Source organism: Malania oleifera, chromosome 6 (genome assembly GCF_029873635.1).
Source record: "Malania oleifera isolate guangnan ecotype guangnan chromosome 6, ASM2987363v1, whole genome shotgun sequence".
Lineage (NCBI taxonomy): Eukaryota > Viridiplantae > Streptophyta > Magnoliopsida > Santalales > Ximeniaceae > Malania > Malania oleifera.
The window spans coordinates 21,282,171-21,288,598 of NC_080422.1; positions in this window are offsets into that span (position 1 = coordinate 21,282,171).

The following is a 6,428-nucleotide window of genomic DNA, read 5'->3' on the forward strand; positions in this document are numbered from 1 at the left end:
TTGAGGATGATTAGCCAACATATGGTAGTCTGTCTAGGGATGACCAAGTGGGGTTGGAGGATTTTTGGCCGTATGATGATCTTAGCATGAATTGACGGAGAAAGAATGTAAGGGGATAATAGACCAAAGTAGTGTGGTCTTCATATTGTGGAAAGGACGAGATAAATGAGGCAAAATATTGGATGTCTATGTTGTTGGGGGAGTGCCTTCTAGGCCAAGATCTATCCCCTACAACTAGGTCAACCACTTCAGCAAAGAGAGGCCAAATTCTAGATGAAGAGGCCAAACTCTAGGTGAATATTGGAGCCATGTGTGTTGAAAAATTGGCTAGAAGGATGTCAAGTGTCAAGGACGAAGGTAGATGGACCATTGCAAAGGTGAGAATTGATTCAAGGGTAAATGGTAGCCTTGTAACTAAAGATTTTCCTCGAGGTTGGTGCATGTTGTGTGTGTTGGGTTGGGTCTGATTGCCCAATCCTCTCTTTCATCTTGGAAACATGAATCTAGGTAACCTAGAGGAAAAAAAAAAAAAAGGCTTGAAGGAGTGGATATTCCAAAGCATTCTATAACTGGAAGCCTGATTGATTTCAAAGACAATTTTCAGCCTTAGGTCGGTTTTAAAATATGGTTTACAAATATCAGGGTAATTCACATTGGAGGCCTAAGATTTCTACTCAATACTCAACACCTATAAGAAAGAAGGCTTTGATTTTTCACTCAAGGCCGCAAATAACAATTGTAGGAAGCAAGCCGAGTACTAGTAGCTATGTGTCATAGATTCGCAAGCATTGACGATAGTGAGGGCTGTGCGGCACTAGTTAGGAGCCCCTCCCTCAACCAAGTTAGTCAAAGTTTATACGTTCAAGTTTGTAGGCGTGGGCATCGCATAAGTCTTTTAACTAAAGTGGTAACAGTTAGAGTAATATTAAAGGCAACCACAATTTTTATAGGTAAGAGTCATTGATGCAGAAGGCATCCAGGGATTAGTAAAGTGCATCAAAATCATATATAGTAAAATATAACAAAAATATCTACTTATTTTATTCAATAAAGAAGGCAATAGTACGAGTATTACACAAATAGTTCACTGTGAATACAAATGCCTAGAAAGTAGCATATTGTCATGATCTCCTCTTGTTATCCCATTACATTGTCATCCCTATCAATCTCACTCATTTTATTGATGTTGTTGTCAATTTTTTGTAAGGGTTCAATCTTTTGCTTGCACTGCTACTAGGGCTCCAAATGAGCCAAGTTGCTTGTGAGCTATTCGGTGTTCGACTTTATAAATGGCTCGCTTGAATTCGTTTATTAAGTTAGACGAGTTGTGCTCTAGTTCAAATTTCGAGCTTGTCAACTAGACGTGTGGTGACCCGAAAAATAAATAATTTGTATTGATATAATCTCGGATACCAAAATGTGATGACCTGGAACCCAATGGGGTCCAGGTTACACCTTTCCATAACTTATTTTAAAACAAGTAGCGGAAAATAATCTAAACCTCAAATACCATACCAGAGTACTAAATCCCCACAAAATACATAGATATCTCCTAGTATCAATATTACATCACATAAACATAAAACATACATCACGGGTTTTTACACAAACACTTACTTTAAACTAACTTATCTAAGTCCTACCCCAAAGCTTGCTAGACTTGGTTTCCTATATGTCATGAAATGTGAAAATATTTATTGGGGTGAGACACCTTTCAGTAAGACGAAATAGATTATCATCAGTGTGTGACTAATGTGAGTTTTAGTGTAAGCAAAATATAATTATTAATTTATCTTTAAATGAAATAGCATTTGTGTTGGAATTGGTGAATTCCCAAGAAGGAGGGTGAATTGAGTATTAAAAAATTTCTTCCTTAGTGTAACTAATCCAACAGCAGTATACAACAACCTAGGGTCTCTTTAGAACATACATCAATTCAATATATAAACTACTGAGCAAATATTTAATCAAATAAATCAATCTCAATATTACCAATCACTCAATGCATATAAACAGTATAATCAGAGTAATGAAAAATATCATGCAGGTGCAGAAAATAAATTGCAGATAAATAAAATTGACACTAGATATGATATCGAGGTTCGATCAATACTGCCTACGTCTTCGCCTCAAGTTCACAAGTAAGATGATTTCTACTAAAACCTTTACTCACTTGCGTGTGGAGTAGCACCGTTTACAAAGCCTCTCTTTACTGGGCGAGATAAACTTCAGGTTTGATTAATAGGGCTGACCCAAACCTTTACAACACCTTAACATGATGGTACACCTAGTTCTCTTAACCGGGTTTGAACCCGTCCGGTGCTTTCCTAATCGAGTATGAGCAATTCGGGACTTTTCACAGGGCGAGTTTTCGTCTTCCGACAACCCATCGGGAATACAATCAATAAAATATTTGTGCACAAATAAATTGCTTCTAACAAAAGCTGATGTGACACCAATAAGTACAAATACACTCACGTATGATATGAAATCAAGCTCAATGCAAGAATGTGATTTTGTAAAAAATAACTTATGCAATATTTGAATTAAATGTATATGATAAAACACTTCAAAGATGCAAACCTTAATAAAAAAATTTTCTTCCAAAAATATTTTTCAAATAAAGTGTAGGAGAACCTAGAATTTTGTACTCAAATCAATTTATGCCCAAATAATAATAAATGATTTTTGATAAAAAATATGCAAAATACTTCAAAGATCTTCAAGTTCTCAAGAGCAATCTCTAGAAATATTTTTCAAAATGAAGTATATGAGATTTTACAGTTATGCCCAAAAACGAACTCTTGCAATAAAGGCAAGATAAGTTTTATAAATTTTGCAATAGAAATGCAAAAGATTCACAAGTTAGAAAAATATTTCTTCCAAGATATTTATCAAAGGACTATGTGGAGAAACTCAACTTATACTCACAAGGAATGATTTAAAAAATATAAGAGCAAATGAGAGTAAATGACAATTGTTGTGAAAAATGAATGCCCAAATAAATTTGTTCTTGAAAAGATTTTCAATGTAATGAGTATAGGAGAGTATAAAGGAATGAAAAAATCAAAAATATTTTCAGAAGATTTTCAATCTAATCTCATGTTTAAAAATGAGTAATGGAGGGTGTATATAGAGTCTGAGGGAATTTTGACCGTTAGGGACATATTAGGTAATTTAGAAAATATTTAATTAAAATTTAACCCTGATTACTGCGGTGAAAATATGTGAATCCAAGAGGTTTGATTGTCTGGTGCACAGTACCGATCGCCCGAACAAACAATAAGCTTTTGAAATTTTAGTTGGGTTTGATTGGTTGAGCACAATACCGGTCAGCTGAGCCAAGACGATTTTCTTCACCTGCGTGAGTTTTGGCGCTTGATGCTTAGTTCAGTTTGCCGGACTATAAAGGTCGGGCGCCTGAGATCATTTTGAACTGGAGGTTCAATCGGTCGAGGCAGGTAAAAAGGGACTATATCAAGGTTTGGTCAACCGTTGGCGTTCAATTCAAACTAGGGACGGTTGCCCGAGTAAAGTCAAAATGTTGACTCTTTACACGTTTGGTCGATCAAGCCATAACACTCTAAGGTCAGTCGCCTAAGGCTATTCAAAGTTCAAGTTTAAGTCCTGATTTTGTTTAAAAATCACATCTGTTCACATCGGTATAACTTTTGAGCTACAGGGGATTTGTCATGAGGTGCTTGGGGACCTAAGATCAGTTTATGGCTTAGGCTTCTTAATTGAGCCCAAAAATTCGGCGTCAGTCGACTGAAGTCTATCTATGATCTTTTGATTTCAATACAGTCCATTTACGGTCATCACTAAGCTTTCATTCATACAATGCATGTCATGAATTATTACAGATCCAATTAAAAGAAAAATGCATTACAAATTAAAAACATAAGTCTTCTTCTTCATCTTTGCTTTATTGCCTTCTTGGAATACACCCGATGATGTGAGCTTTTAAGTTCTATTCTGACTTCCATTATTCATTTCTTTATATGTGCTGAAATTTAGGCTTGTTCACATACTAAATACACACATAAGTAACCTGTGCTTTGTCGGCATCAAAATAGGGATCAAACTAAAAAAGTCAACAATTTGTAAACTGTACTCACACCTATATAATTGAAAATACATATTTTTCTTCTCAAAACATGCTTCGACTTAATAAATAACCCTGTTTACATAAATCTACATATATGCATAGAAGAACCTCTTTGATTGGGCTAACATCATATGTAACCCCCATGATCGAGTTGTGCGGTCCGAAGACTGGACTTAGCCTTGACTGACCTACCACCAAGCTAAGTTAAAATACCTTGTCTATGAGTCTAATTTGCGTACCACAACCTGGTCTGGACTCCATGAGAGTATACAACCCTTCTCTGGCCAAATCAACTTTTCATTAATTAACACTTCCACAACAGTGTGGCTGCACTAAGAATTTCACTAGCTACGGTACCAAACTCTCAACACATCTGGTCCATTAGGATTCTTAAACCATATAATGCAATTTACATAATAAAACAGTAACATAATCTCATTTTCTCAACATACATTTCATAATAGTCTGTCCACAATTTCCAACCATTGTCGTGAACGGTATCAAACCACCTGTTTCACAAATCGGTATCAAACCGTCAAATTCATAATCCACATTATTCTCAACGTTTCGAAAGATTAGTATAAAACCATAACTTTTGCTGTATAATACCATAAAAATCCAACATGTTTAATTATACAACAATAATAAATCATTCTCATGCCACACGATTTGAATGTTAAATTATAATATAATAAACTGACTAGGAAAAGTATATTTTTCTGAAAATAAGGGTATGATGCTCTATGGTTTTATTTTAACTGAAATTATATATTTTATAGGAAAAAGGAGATGATCACCCCACTCACTTTAATTTTTTCCCAGATACATGTCTAATAAACCAAAATCACTAATTTCATACACCTAATTCATTCAGAAAATCCAATATGATATTTTTGTATCCAAATACTCAAGTTTAATCGGTTTAATTTCAAAATAAACTGACATAATCTATTCTCCTTATTTTAACCCTAGAGTGGTGCCTACGACGTCCAAACGACGAAATTTCTCTGGTTAAATTGTTGAGGAGCAGAGTTAGGACCCAGGAATGATGTTTATTTTTCAATTTGGTCGAGAAATGGCCGAGAAATTAAGAGAGAGAAAGGGAGTGAAGAAAGAGATTGATGTGTGTGTGTGTGAGAGAGAGAGAGAGAGAGAGAGAGAGATGAGAGTGTATGGCAACAGGGGGGGGGGGCAATTGAAATTGGATTCTTTAAGATTGAATCAAGAAGCTTCTTTAAGCTTCCTAATACTAAACTTATTATATATTATAATATGATTATATTATTTAATTATAATTAATTAATTAATTTTTAGGATCACTACAAGAAGAGCGAGCTTGAACTAGTTCATACTCGAATTATGCTTGTGAGCCGGCTCGTTTAACAGTTTGAAAGTCAACTCCTTTAATAGCTTGCATCCGGCTCACTTATCAACTCGTTTACTAGTTTGTTAGTAACTAGCTTAATATTAGACTTGTGAACTAGTTCGATATTAAGCTCATAAACAAACTTAATATTAATCACATTAAATATTTGCTTTTAAAATTTTTTACTTTAATATACAGTTTTCTCAAATTATATTTATTAATTATCAATTAATTTTAATTAGCTTAGTGGCTTGTTTCATTTATTAGTTTAAAACGAGTTTGAATCGAGTTGAGTTTGAGCTCGAGCTTGGCATGTTTATATGTGAAATGAGCTTTAGTCGAGGCGAGCTTGAGTCAAGCTTAAGTTATATATGCTAAACGAGCCGAGCTCGAGCTCGAGCTCGAGCTTGATATAGCTTGGCTCAGCTAAGCTTGGCTTGACTCATTTGTAGCCTTAGCTGTCACTGTCTTGGAGTTTAGGAAGTATTGAATCTTCAATGTGGCATGCTAAAGGTCTTCAATTATTTTCCTAACTATTCTCTTCTTCTCCCTACCCATCCCTCTAATCAAGTACTGCTGTTGCTGACGATCTTCTTTGTTGATGATTCTGTACACAAGGATCTCTTCAACATCTTTGGTTGTAGATTTCTTTCTAGAAATGGTTGGTCTTCTTGACTTCTGTTGGCTACAATTTTTTTCATTTAAATGGAGTGACCTTAAGTTGTGTTGATGTAAAATACAGGATGGACTTGTCGTCTATGGATTTTCATCCATGCTAGCTATTTAACTCGGTAATATGCATGTTTGAATTTTTCTATCACCTTTATTGGGCCTTCATATCTTCATAAGAGTCTTTTGTCCTTATTGTGAAGGAATCAAAATGTTTCTAGTGGCACTTTCACTAGCACAAGGTCTCCAACTTCAAATTGTTGTGGGCATCACCCTTTGTCTACT